At 40.8% G+C, this 14,777-nt stretch overlaps 1 protein-coding gene across 2 annotated transcripts in view; it reads left to right on the top strand.

Moving 5' to 3' along the window:
• The window catches only part of LOC122564332 (E3 ubiquitin-protein ligase RNF182-like), a 41,972-nt gene extending 32,683 nt beyond the window's left edge, over positions 1 to 9,289 (top strand). The window contains exons 1-2 of one of the 2 annotated variants that reach the window (XR_006315873.1): positions 6,567 to 7,177; positions 9,039 to 9,114. The gene's annotated coding sequence lies outside the window, so the exon portion shown is untranslated. Of the gene's footprint in view, positions 1 to 6,566; positions 7,178 to 9,038 lie in introns of those variants that run through there. The other variant, XR_006315874.1, reaches the window with a different exon arrangement.
• The last annotated feature ends 5,488 nt before the right edge of the window (positions 9,290 to 14,777 follow it).

The raw sequence follows: 14,777 nt of genomic DNA, 5'->3' as shown, positions 1-14,777 counted from the left end.
CATGTTGACTCTGTCCCATCTTCTCGCTATTTTCCAAGTCTTTATAATCAACTCCAATATTTTCCACACTACTGATGTCAGGCTAACCACTGTATAATTCCTGTTTTCTCTCTAGCTCTTGTTTTTAAATAGTAGGGTTACATTACCAACTCTCCAGTCCACAGGAACTGCTCCAGTGTGTGTCGAATTGTGAGAGATGACCAGCAATTAGTGGGCGGCACGGTGGCACAGTGGTTAGCACTGCTGCCTCACAGCGCCAGAGACCCAGGTTCAATTCCCGCCTCTGGCGACTGACTGTGTGGAGTTTGCACATTCTCTCAGTGTCTGCGGGAGTTTCCTCCGGGTGCTCCGGTTTCCTCCCACAATCCAAAAATGTGCAGGTTAGGTGAATTGGCAAAATGTGCAGGTTAGGTGAATTGGCCATGCTAAATTGCCCATAGTGTTAGGTGAAGAGGTAAAATGTAGGGGAATGGGTCTGGATGGGTTGCGCTTCGGCGGGTCGGTGTGGACTTGTTAGGCCGAAGGGCCTGTTTCCACACTAAGTAATCTGTAAGTAATCTAATCTAATCAATTCATCAACCCCTTTGGCTTTATTTCCTGAAATCTGAACTGCTCCCAATCTTCAGATCTGGTGGGTTTTTTTGTCCAAACTTCTATTCTCCCTCGATGAATCTAATACAATCCTAATTTCTCTTGTTCGCTACCTTTCCTGTTTTACATGGGTCCCCAATTTATAAACATCCAATTTACAAATGCTCATACTTACATAAACTATTTCATACATGGGTGTAATTTTAAAGACCAATGGAGTGCCACAAGGATCGGTGATGGGTCCTCATTTATATAAATGATTTGGATGCGAGCATAAGAGGTATAGTTAGTAAGTTTGCAGATGACACCAAAATTGGAGGTGTAGTGGACAGCGAAGAGGGTTACCTCAGATTACAACAGGGCCTGGATCAGATGGGCCAATGGGCTGAGAAGTGGCAGATGGAGTTTAATTTAGATAAATGCGAGGTGCTGGATTTACAGAAAGCAAATCTGAGCAGGACTTATACACTTAATGGTAAGGTCCTAGGGAGTGTTACTGAACAAAGAGACCTTGGAGTGCAGGTTCATAGCTCCTTGAAAATGGAGTCGCAGGTAGATAGGATAGTGAAGGTGGCATTTGGTATGCTTTCCTTTATTGGTCAGAGCATTGAGTATAGGAGTGGGAGGCCATGTTGCGGCTGTACAGGACATTGGTTAGGCCACTGTTGGAATATTGTGTGCAATTCTGGTCTCCTTCCTATTGGAAAGATGTTGTGAAACTTGAAAGGGTTCTGAAAAAATTTACAAGGGGCTTGCCAGGGTTGGAGGATTTGAGCTTTAGGGAGAGGCTGAACAGGCTGGGGCTGTTTTCCCTGGAGCGTCAGAAGCTGAGGGGTGACCTTATAGAGGTTTACAAAATTATGAGGGGCATGGACAGGATAAATATACAGAGTCTTTTCCCTGGAGTCGGGGAGTCCAGAACTAGAGGGCATAGGTTTAGGGTGAGAGGGGAAAGATATAAAAGAGACCTAAGGGGCAACGTTTTCACACATGTATGGAATGAGCTGCCAGAGGGTATGGTGGAGGCTGGTACAATTGCAACATTTAAGAGGCATTTGGATGGGTATACGAATAGGAAGGGTTTGGAAGGGTATGGGCCGGGTGCTGGCAGGTGGGACTAGATTGGGTTGGGATATCTGGTCGGCATGGACAGGTTGGACCGAAGGGTGTTTCCATGCTGTACATCTCTATGACTCTATTTACAAACACTTCCTGTATTTACGAACTACTCCTTTATGTTGTCCTGCATTGTGTTCCAACATGTGTACAAATCAATTTGAAAATTGACTCAAGATCAGAACCTGTTCTGAATGAGGAGCTGCCAGTAATTTTGTACCAGTCAGTACCATTTGAGAGAAAACAGTTACAGAGAGAATGCATTGGACACGCGAGGAAGGAGCTCAGAGTAGAAGGCTAGAAATTGTGGGCAAGTCTACAGGCTGGCATCGGTTACCTGGAAGTTGGGAGGCAAACGATTCTGCTATTTGGATTTGGCCAACGCTGTGTTTGTAAGGAGAGTGGAAAGTAAAATAATTGCAACATCACAGAAAATCTGTAAAATAATTGGTTGATGAGAAACTGCTGTTACGGACTGTCTTTAAATTGTCGTTTAAAAGGAAAGCTTATTATTTCTAAATAAGTAGCTCTATTTGGATTTAAGAAAGAAACACCAGGAATGAGGAATCCAATGTTATCAATTAAGTAATTCAAAATAGAATTAATTTAGTGGAAAGGAAATAATTTTAAGACATGGCCACTCAGCTTGGTCAAGTGGAATATATAGCCAGCAATTTGTGGGAAGTCATGGACTATACTAGTGCAGAAACATGAGCTCTGGGTTTCGGAGCTTGAATAGCAGCTGGAATTAATATAACACATCTATGAGTCTGAGTGTTATGTAATAGCACTTTCAGAGAGGTGGTTACACAACAGCTTAATGCCCTGGAGGCAGCAAAGCGATTGATGATTGCCAGACATTCCAAGAGGAGGCGTTAGGTGATGTTGGAGTACCCTAGGGTTCTGCTTCCAAACCTGCTTTCTGTTGTGAGAGCACTGATTCCTCAGGGGAGTGCAGACAGGGCCAAGTTTGTGGTTCCACAAATGGTTTGGCTGTGCAGGGGGACAGGAAGAAGAAAGGAGGCAATAAAGGTAGGTGATTCATTTGTTAGGCACTTCTGTGGCCACAGACTTGACTCCAACATAATATGTCCCCTGTGTGGAACCAGTATCAACAATGTCAAGAGTAGTGATAGTGCATTCTTCGGAGGATGGATGAAGAGCCAGTATGTGGCGATACTTTGCGTATAACATGAGAGAAAACATTTTTTACTGTATATTTTACATACATGAAGCAATAAATCTAAATCTAGTAGTAGTCCACATAGGTACCAATGATTTTAGTAGGAAGGGAGATGTGGATCTGTAATCAAAATTTAGGGAGCTAGGTAGAAATTTAGCGAGCAAGAACTCAAATATAGTAATTTTAATATTACTCCTAGTACTACAAGCACGAGTATGGAAACAAACGATGAATGGGAAGATGGCACCTTATAAACCAGATGTGTTTGCTTCTGATCAGATCTTGGACAGAGTTACTTGCAGGACATTTTATTACTGCTGTTGGGAAGACTTTAAATTAACCTGGCAGGGTGTGAGAATCAAGGGAGAAATTTGACAAGGTACCCTAAATAATGGAAGAGACATAACAATAGTATAGAGAATAGAAAGGTGAATAGGTGAAGTTAGCGTAAGGGAGAACGTAATGAAATTAAAATCAGAGCTATGTGCATGTATGAGAATGCACAGAATCTAGTAAATAAGTTTGGGGACTGACTTGTGAAATATGTTGATGCAGTGAGAACACACATTTGGCTCAAGGAAGGTCAGAACTTGGTGTTAAATATTTCTGGATACAAGTGTTTAGTAAATGTAGAACAACATGGAAAAGTTGGGGTGGGTTGGGGGTTTGGGCTTGTTGGAGGGTAGTGGTAGTATGGGAGTTTTGGTTAAGCAGAGAATTGCAATGCTAGCTAAAGAAAGAGGATTCCCAGAGGGTTCAAAGACAGAATCAATTTGACTCGAGCTAAGGAACAAAAATTCTATAGACCACCAACTATCAACAAGGATACAGAAGGAGGAATCTATTGGGAAATTTCAGAGTGATGCTAACACTGTAGAATTGTTATAATTGGGGATTTTGACTATCAGAATGTAGACTAGGACAGTGGTAACATTAAGGGCAGGGAGTGGCAGAAGTTCATAGACAGCATTTCGAAAATCGTCCCACAGCAGTTATATAGAGTCATAGAGATGTACATCATGTAAACATACCCTTCTGTCCAACTTGTCCATGCAACCAAAATCTAAAATTAATCTAGTCCAATTGTCAGCATTTAGCTCATATCCCTCTAAACCCTTTTTATTCATAGTTAAAAATCACACAACACCAGGTTATAGTCCAACAGGTTTAATTGGAAGCACTAGCTTTCAGGGCGCCGCTCCTTCATCAGGTAATTGTCACAACCCCCTGATGAAGGAGCATCGCTCCCAAAGCTCGTACTTCCAAATAAACCTGTTGGACTATAACCTGGTGTTGTGTGCTTTTTAACTTTGTATACCCCAGTCCAACACCGGCATCGCCAAATCAATTCTTGTTCATATACCCATCCAGATGCCTTTTAAAGTTGTAATTGTACCAACCTCCACCACTTCCCCTGGCAGCTCTGTCCATACACACAACACACAGTGTCAAAAAGGTGCCCTTTAGGTCCCTCTTAGTTCCTTCCCCTCTCACCTTGTTAATCAGTCCACCATGTGGAATCTTGTTGAGTGCTTTAATGAAGTTCTTATAGATCACCGCTGTGCCTTCATCAATCCTCTTCGTTACTTCTTCAAAAAACTCAATAACATTAGTGAGACAATATTTCCCATGCACAAAGCCATGTTTACTATTCTTAAACAGTCCTTGCCTTTCCAAATACACATAAATCCTGTCCCTCTGGATTCCCTCCAACAATTTGCCCACTACTCATGTTGGGCTCTCTTGTCTGTAGTTCCCTGGCTTTTCCTTACCTTAATTAGTGGGACCATGTTAGCCAACCTCTACACTTGGGGCTATCGATGATACAAATAACTCTGCAAGGGACCCAGAAATCACTTCCCTAGCTTCCCATAGAGTTCTCAGGTAACCTGATCAGGTCCTAGGGATTTATCCACCTTTATGCATTTTAAAACATCCAGCACCACCACCTCTAAAATATGAACATTTTTAAGATATCACTATTTATTTCCCCAAGTTCTCTATCTTCCATTTTCTTCTCCACAGTAAATACTGTTGCAAAATACTCATTTAGTATCTCCCCCATGTTCTACGGTTCCACACATAGGTGGCCTTGCTGAACTTTGAGGGGCCCTATTCTCTCCCTGGTTACCCTTTTGTCCTCAATGTATTTGTAGAGTCCCTTTGGATTCTCCTTAAGCCATTTGCCAAAGTTTTGCCCTCCTGATTTCCCTCTTAAGTATAGTCCAACCGCCTTTATACTATTCTAGAGATTCACTTGATCCCTGCTGTCCACGCCTGACATATGCTTTCTTCTTTTTCTTCAAACCTCAATTTCTTATGTTCAGTTCAACTTAAAAAGATGTGCTGTTGGACAGGTTCTTGGAAAAGAAGTGAGCCAAGTAGATTAAGAATCAGTGGGGGAACATTTAGGAGGCTGTGTTCATTTTGTCATAGGATGATGATAGGAAAAGATATTAGGCAATCCAGAGTAAGAATAAACCACTGGAGGGAGAGCATCCTCAGTGAAATATGAATGGAGCTGGCTAGATCAACTCGAACAAAAGTTTGATGGAAGAAATTATAGCCAAACAATGGGCCACCTTCTTAAGCAGATATATTTTGGGTACAATCCCTTAAAAGGGAAAGGGAGGGAAAACTAATCCAGAGCTCTTGGGATGAAAAAGAAGATAGAAATTAACATTTTTAAAAAAGGTCTGCTTACCGACTGGTGTAGAAAATTAAATTGAGGAACAAAAAGGAATACAGGAAGTTCAGGTAACCAAAAAAAAGAAAGAAAATACTGGCATTCAACATAAAGGGAAATCACAAAGTCAAAGACATCAAAAGTAAAAGGGTGATAAAAGACAATTAGGGACCAGAAAGGGGATTTACACATGGAGGCAAGAGGTACGATTTAGGAGTTAAATGAATATTTTCCATCTTTCTTTATCAAGGAGGTAGTTGCTCCCCAAGGGATTGTCATGATGTGGAGGTGCTGGTGTTGGACTTGGGCGAACAAAGTTAAAAATTATACAACAATGGGTTATGGTCCAACAGAACCAAATAAACCTGTTGGACTGTAACCTGGTGTCTTGGAATTTTTAACTTTATCCAAGGGATAGTAATAGTGGAGGATTTGTCCTCTGTCACTAGAGGATTTCAAAATTATGAGGAAGAAGTATTGGATAGGCTATTGACACTTAAAGATGACAACACTGAGACCAGATGAGATGCAGCCAAGGGTAATGAAGAAAGTGAAAGTGGAAATTGTAGGGTCACTGGCCTTAATCTTTCAATCTCCTGTAGGGTCAGTGAAGGTGCCAGATGGTTGCGATTTGCCAATCATTATGTCCTTGTTCAAATAGGTTTTAAGGATAAGCCCAGTAATGACCGTCCAATCAGCTTAACTTCAGTGAACGAGAAGCTTCTAGAAGCAATTATTTAAGATAGCATTAATAGTCACTAATGGGGTTGGAAAGGTGATGGTCTGGTAGTATTGTTGCTGGACTGTTAATACAGAAACTCAGGTATTGTTCTAAGGATCCTGGTTTTAATCCTGCCATGGCAGTTGGTTGTATTTGAATTCAATGAAAATATGGAATTAAGAGGCTAATGATGACTACAAATCCATTGCCAATTGTTGGGAACAGCCCATCTGGTTCACCCATTCCCTTTAGGGAAGGAAACTGTCATCCTTACCTGTTCCAGCTGACATGTGATTCCAGACAAACAGCAATGTGATTGACTCTTGACTGCCCTCTAGATAATTAAGGGTTGGAGCAATAAAGACTAGCCTAGCTAGCCAGTGGAGGCCTCATTCCATGAATGAATTTTAAAAAAACTCACATGTGAAGAACGTGGATTAATTGGAAGAGCCAGCATGAGTTTCTAAAAACAAAATAGGGTTTGACTAACTTGCTAGAGTTTTTGAAGACATAACAGAAAAGGCTGACAGAGAAACTTTTGTAGTGGAGTTCACTAGAGCTTGGTATTGGGACCCTTGTTTTTCCTGGGATCAGTTAGCTAAATTGCCAATGCAGAGTAATGCTAAACAGCTTGGGTTCAATTTCTATACTAGCTGAGGACACCATGAAAGTCCCACCTTCGGATTAAAACACCACCAGTTATCCCTCTCTGAGCAGCCCCATGGTTTTCTGGGACTACGATGGTGGCTATACTTAATTTATATATTAATCATTTAGACGCTGGAGTGCAGGGGACCATTTCAGAATTTGATGATGATAGAAAACTTGGAAGAATTGAAAACAATGTGGAACCTCAATGACAAGTTGGTGGAGTGGGCAGGTCAGTGGCAAATTAAGTTCAATGCAGAGATATGAGGAGAATTTTGGTTAATAAAAAGCATGGACAGACAATATTAAATAAATAGGATGTACAATACTTAAGGGTAGGAGCTGTGGGACCTGAATGTACACATGTGCAGATCACTGAAAGGGCAAGTGGAGAGAGTAGTTAATAAAGCAGGCATTATTAGGTTTGATTAATAGGTTGACAAAGTTCCAGACCAGGAGATTATGCTGAACTTATATAAGATGCTTTATACCTCAGTATTGTGTATTGTGTCCAGTTCAGAATCCATACTTTTGGAAGAATGTGACTGCATTGGAGACTGTTTGAAGGCATTTTACAAATATGGTTCCATGAAAACATCATGGATGAGGATAGCTTGGATAGGTTCAAACTTTTACTTGGAGAGAAGTAGGCTGACAGGAGATCTTATTTAAGTCTGCAAAAATCATGAGAGGTCTAGATAGAGTGGATACCTGATTGCAAAAGGATCAAGAACAAGAGGGCACAGATTTAAAGTGATGTGCAAATTTAGCAAGTGTGACGTATGAGGAGTTCTTTACTGCAGTGAGTGGTGTGCATCTGGATTGTGCTGCCTGGAAGAATGGCAGAGGTAGGTTCAGTTGAGATTCAAGAGGGTATTGAATGATTGGTCTGATTCAAATGATGTAGAGAGTCTGAGGAAAAGGCAGGCAAATGGCACTACATCATAATGTACAATGAAGATTGGATGCAGACATGATGGGTAGAATGGCTTCCTTCTGCCGTGTAATTCAGTGAATTCAGGAGTCAGTGAATAAAAGAATATTGTATGAATATTACTCATTCAATTAATTCTAATATAATAATAAGTGCTACTTAAAGATATATGGTCAGCTAGGCTCAACATTCAAACAATCTGTTCAATTGGTATTGCTTCGGTTCAATGGAAATATCTTAAAATGTTTAAAAAGTGAACTGTTGATAAGAAAAAATGTCATCACAGATCACCATGTATAGGTTATATGGATTATAAATACTCAAAGCTATGGCATGTCTGACCTATTATGGATCTGACAATATGCTATGGTGATTTCAGTCTGAGATTCCATTCCAATAATCCACTGTTCAAATCCCACACTAAGTTAAGAGCTAATCTAGTAATGATAGAAATGTCAGAAATTAACAATGAATTCCTATTGTAACATTGAATTGGAACAGTCAATGATTATTAGAATTAGAATCTGAATCCCTACAGTGTGAAAACAGGCCCTTCGGCCCAACAAGTCCACACTGACCCTCCGAAGAGTAATCCGCCCACACCCATTCCCCTACCTTATTACCCTATATTTACCCCTGACTAACGCACCTAACCTACACATCCCTTAACACTATGAGCAATTTAGCATTGCCAATTCACCTAATCTGCACATCTTTGGATTGTGGGAGGAAACCGGAGCACCCGGAGGAAATCCATGCAGACACAGGAAGAACGTGCAAACTCCACACAGACAGTCGCCCGAGGCTGGAATTGAACCCGGGTTCCTGGTACTGTGAGACAACAGTGCTAGCCACTGTGCCGCCCATACGATTATAGTTCATAGAAACAAACAAAGGTCTCAGAGTTTGACTGGATTGATATTATAAAAAAAACCTTGTACTAACTCTTTTGTTTGTATGGATTAAACAGTGACAATGCACAGTGATGAAGCACAATTTGCTTTCTTGCAAATTGCATGGATGTAAGTTTATGTGTGAATTCCACAAGTATAAAATTCCTCAGCTCAGCACTGCCCCAGGGCAAAGTAATGATAAGGCATAGTATTTACCTGTGGGAGGGAGAAGCAAATCACCTCCACATCTGTGTCTTCCTCAACAGTTTGTCTTCCAGACTCAATCATCGGATAATGGTGCATCATGTTGGGGAAGAGTCAACACAAGAGGAAAACACAAACCATCTGAAAAACAGCAATATTTATTGGACTGTTAATTGTTTTTGTCCTTTACTAACCAGGGCAAGTTTGGTCGATTTATGAAAAATAAGTGACATATGTACACATGTATGTAATTGTTAAATACATATGGTGCTGATGTATGTATCTGTCACTGTCAAATCAATGTGAATTTTGCTCAGGCTCGTGTGTAGAAGAATAATAAATATTTACAAAGTAGGTTGACTGAGCACAGACTGTTTAATCTTTCACCCCTGTGGCCAAAACACAAGTTCACAAAAACATTTTGAATGAATGGAAGTGTTTAGATATTTTGTTTGAACTGTCAGAAGGAACACACAATATGACACAGGGTTTTAAGAAATCCAGCCATCAGCCACAGCAGCACTGTTTGTCTCACAATGTTGTAGTACTGTGTTATTAACACCGACCCACATTACTATGGCACAACCAGTTCTGAAAGTACTAAGAGTCTAAGTGTAACGGAATATACATGTTTACATTGCAGGATGGTTTCAATCCCCAGAATTGAAGCACTCCAGAGGAGATGGGTAGAGCCTGCTAACCAGCATCCTTTCCGAATGAATAAAGTGTGTGCGTTGCTCATTTGCTTGTATTGAAGGGGATGCTTCTTGAAGGCGGGAGCTCAATCAAAGGCACTCAGTATCTAACCAAGGCCATGTCATTGGCAGAGGTTGGTTCCTGAGAGCCAGCACTGGCCTTACTCTTAAAACTCACTACACACCTTCCCCTTCATAATTCACCTACCTTTGGCCTGGATCCTCCAGGATTGCAACCCCATAGGCAGCCATGGTCTTTCCTGTGGCATAGCCGATCATCGGATTTGCTGGCCTCTGTTTGGCAAGCAGCTCCTGTCAGCTTCCTGATTCTGGATGAAGGAACCCCCTCCACCACCCTCCGCATTGTCCTGTTAAATGCCTGATGGTCAGAAGAAACAATGGGCCTCCCTTCTCAGGATCAGCGTGGGCACCCTGTTGCTTTTTCAGCCATGAGACACTTGCAAAATTCCAAAGGTTCTACCCACTGAAATGTAAAGTTCATCATAGATGTGGGTTTTCTCTTGAAGCTGAAGCGCAAAGCTTTCCTTCAATCTGGCAATGTACACCCCCGCCCCCCCCCCCCCCAGTGGCTGGGGAAAGGTGTGTGCAGTTTAGTGAGTGCAAACCAATGGCCTTTACAAAAGGTCAGTCAAGGTCAAGCAAGCTGGCTGCCTATTTCTCTAACCTCTTTAGAGAAGTATAAGCTTCAGGGGTGCCATTAAAAATAACACTCGAATATTTGCAGATTTTCTGCAATCTTAAATGTGTAGTTGCACTGAACTTCAAAGCCAGAAAGACAAAGATAGTTCAAAGAGGTATGCAGATTACAACAACTTGGACCCCAGGAGGCACTGTTGCAACATCACACTCCAAGAAATTTGAAACAACAATGAGCCTGGGAAGTCAGGTTACAGGATGGTTGTCATTTTGATAAAAATGTCTTTGATTTCCAGTTTCAAATGTATTGACGATGTTAGTAGTTGTATTTTAGGCATTTGAAATGTTAGCCTGTCACTGAAAAAAATATAACCCTTTACAAGTTGTTCTTGATAGCTTACAATAAGTTGTCTTGTAAATTCACTAACTAGTTGGAATTTAGTGCCCTCTGCAGAAGTGGGTTTGGTGGCTGGACAGACTTAATTGAGCGGAAAGTTACTGGAGGAATCCTGTCACCTTCTGCCTTGGTCAGGATTAAACCCGTGACAGCAGGTTACAGTCCAACAGGTCTATTCGAAGTCGCAAACATTTGGAGTGCCACTCCTTTGTCAGGCTAACCTGATGAAGGAGCAGCGCTCCAAAAGCTTATGATTTCAAACAAATCTGTTGGACTATAACCTCATGTTATGTGACTTTTGTCAAAAATTTAACTACTCCAGTCCAACACTGGCATCTGCATGTCATGATTAAGCCCAGGAAAGACAGACTCTTAGATAGCCCAGCCACCCCAACACTGTTCCAAGCCTTTGCAAAGTCTTACAAGGGGCCTCATCCTGCAGTCACTGATATTTATCTAGCTGACAGAGGTTCACAGGGTTGGTGGGATTGCTTCCCAGTTCCTGGGGCCACAGGACTGTGTCCCTCTTTGTCAGGTACCCAGTTCCTGATCAAGGGATGTGGATTTGGGGAGGAGGATGGTTACTGAGAGCCACCCTTGTGTCCTTCCTGTCAATTCCATCGCTCACCTCTGGCCTGACTCCTGAACCTTGGATATCATGTTACTGACAGCAGCTGGAGAATAAGAGCCCTCTTGACTACTTAAAATTCTGCTCTCTATGTCTTCTCATACTGATTAATACAAGGCTATTAATTATGATACTTAAATAATATGTGTGGGTAACAATAGCATGTTTCAAACATAAGCTGTAGGTAAAAATTCATGAAACTAGAGAAAGATCTGTTCAGTATGTGTAGATGAATAGTTACTGAATTATAAAACATATGAATCAGAATCATAAAGCCCCTTATCCAATAGAAACAAGGCTGAGAGCCTGAAAATAACTTACCTGTCATTAATGTTGCCATAACAATCCTTCTCTGGGTCATACAGGATCCCACAGTCTATTTTTATTTTGCTCAGAAATAGTAGAAAGTATTGTGGACCCCTGCCAGCCTGTGCTTGACCCTTCCCTGTGGTCTCAGTTTTTTCCACTTCCCATCTCTGGCCTTGCCTCCCCCTTACACCCATGGCCTCTCCCTGTCCCATCCAACAGCCACACCTCGCAATTCTCTGCCTGTGGCCTTTCCTTACCCTACACCTTCAATGGCCTCAGTTCCTCTTTAGCCCCTTTAGCCATAGCCCTATTTGCAAACAGTGGCATATACTATCATGCATTAATATCCTCATTAATATATCATCTCACCTCACTGATACGCAATTTCCCATTTTCCCACTCACTGAAGAGAAACTAAATGGTGACAATTCCCGACATGAAGGTCAGAGCGGTTACCTGGCAATTCCATCTTGTAGCTGCACCTCCAGACCTCCATTAATCATCAGCATCACAGAGCATGTTCTACAGACAGTGACTGCACAACACTCCCCTCAACCAACAGGCCCTGTCGACAGAGCAGGGTGTCAATTACCATCCATCTGAAATGTGTGGAGCAATTAAAATGAACCGTGCAGGGCAGCGATGGAATATAAGTACTTGAACAGATGCATAGCTGTGCTTTAAAGATAGCACTAGCATCAGGAATCTGGGAGGTCCTGGCAGTGACAAGTACTTCTACCTGGAGTGAGAGAGAGAAAAATCAATGAGCAGGACATCAAAGGGTCAGTGTATGTAGGTCATGAGAATAGTTTAGGAAGATAGTATAAGAAAGCAATAGAGCTCACAGGGAGAACTTTCAAGACACCCACAAAAATAACACTTGGGCTAATGTTTAGTAATATTCAGCTTCATAATTTTATATGAATTGGTCACATCTTCGATATTAAACATGAAAAGGCACCTCAATTGTCTTTCCGTAAGCACCAATGAAATAAATCTTTGGCTCATCAAGGGAAACATCTACTACACAGTATCAGCTCTGCTGTCTCCAGCTCTGCACAATATCACACTTTGGCTGATAAATTATTTTTTATTACTTATCTAAAGTCACAAAACGTATGAGGTGGTGGGTGGGTGGGTGGATGTGGCAGTACAGTTAACTTTAACTGAGGAAAGTGATAAAAGAAACCTTTTCATAGGTTTCACAATCTGGTTTGCTTCATCTATAGTGTGGAGCAGGGCTTAAAAAATACATTCAAAAACATAAATCATTTAAAAAAATATTGAAAAGATAACTTCTGAAGATAATAATCATCATTAAATCACGAACAACCTGACATGTTAGAAGACATGTAACATCTGGGAAATACTGATGATTAAAGGGGCAGCTTGATTACTTCCAATTCATTAACTTTAATACATTATTTCTCAATGTTTACTTTTTAAAGCACGCAATAGCCAAGTAAACAACTGTATGAAGTTTCACAGGAACAACTTTGCATATATCTGTGGAGATTTGAAAAAGAAAGATAGAAAACAAAGAGATGTCCCAATGGATTAGACTACCTCTAATACAGTGACAACAGCAGGTATCTGTGTTACCTATCGGTCTGTGAATTGTACTGTTCTTAAATGAAAGGAAGTGGAAACACCCTTAAATGGACCAGTGTCCAATCCAGGCATTTGTACAATTGAAAACTGAATAACATAATTCATTCAGTTAATTCATGAGGCAAGAGATGAGCTCATGCTGCATATTGACCAAGTTTTGAGCTATAAAATCTATTCTGTTCTTGAAGATGTTTTTGCTTGTGGCAGTCTGTTTACATAGGACATTTTCAGCTTTACTGATTGACTATTATTGAGACCACTTGATTTCGAAACCATAAATTCTACTAGGTGGTTCCTACAAAAAAAAATCATTGCGATATCTTGCATTATATGCTATCTTAAAATTAAGAGGATCTGAAATTGCCAGATTTGTTTCTACAAATGAACTTGTACTCAACAGCAACAAAGGTTGAATAGTCAGCTGTGAAAATCAGCACAATTATCTCACCATTGATAATTGCCTTTATACCCAGTTTCCCCCAGCTGTACTCCTATTGAGAGAGGCTCAAAGGTAGGAGTTGTAATTTAACGATTATTATTTGAATCTCTTACACATGAATTAACATTCACTTTTGTTACTTGAAGCTAAAATCATTCTAAATGGCCTTTGAAGACAAGTTATCTAAGCATGGAAATGAGCTGTTGCTCAGGTGGAACCCCTTTGAAATTAATTATATAATCCTGTCATTCCTGCTCTTGGGTATTAGATCACAGGTTTTATGACAGCTGAGACTCATCCTTGTGAAATGATTATAACTGATCTTTCCTCATTACCTCCATTAAAAAACTACATAATACATGCAATGAGATGAATCATTAAAATTTGCAATAATATGCAATAACTTACATTGACAGTGGTTCTTGATCACTGAAACCTCTGGCTGCAGCATGAGGCCCACCTCACTGATTGTATTGCAGAGACAGAGACACTGATTCACTCATGGGTCTTGAAATTTTCCACACAGGAGTAACTTGGACAGTCAACTCCCAATGCATTTAACTCTTCTCTAATTTAAAATTTCAGAAGTGCACTAGTTAGATGAAGCGAGACTTCTGGATGGAAACACAATCAAATGGTAAATTTACGGATAACATGTGTCCAATTTTCCCATGTGCACTACCAACTGGCAAAGGTCCCTGTAGGCACCATCAACTCATAATATTATCCCTATGTTATTAAACAAACCCATGGATTTGATCCATTCTACAGAGAAACAAAATAGGACAACCTTTGCACTTTGACAACTAAGAATGATCTTAAATAAGTAAGTAACACATTTGTCAATTTGGATTTGAGGGGTGACCTTAAAGAGATTTATAAAATCATGAGGGGCATGGATAGGGTAAGTAGACAGGGTCCTTTCCCTTTGATGGAGGAGTCCAGAACTAGAGGGCATAGGTTTTGGGTGAGAGAGGAAAGATACAAAAAGGACCTAAGGGACAACTTTGCATGTGTCGGGTGGTGCATGTAGGGAATGAGCTGCCTGAGGAAGTGGTGGAGGCT

The sequence above is a fragment of the Chiloscyllium plagiosum genome, chromosome 29, assembly GCF_004010195.1.
Source record: "Chiloscyllium plagiosum isolate BGI_BamShark_2017 chromosome 29, ASM401019v2, whole genome shotgun sequence".
Taxonomy (NCBI): Eukaryota; Metazoa; Chordata; class Chondrichthyes; order Orectolobiformes; family Hemiscylliidae; genus Chiloscyllium; species Chiloscyllium plagiosum.
Note: the sequence above shows the minus strand (reverse complement) of the source record. Positions and strands in the feature narration are given on the sequence as shown.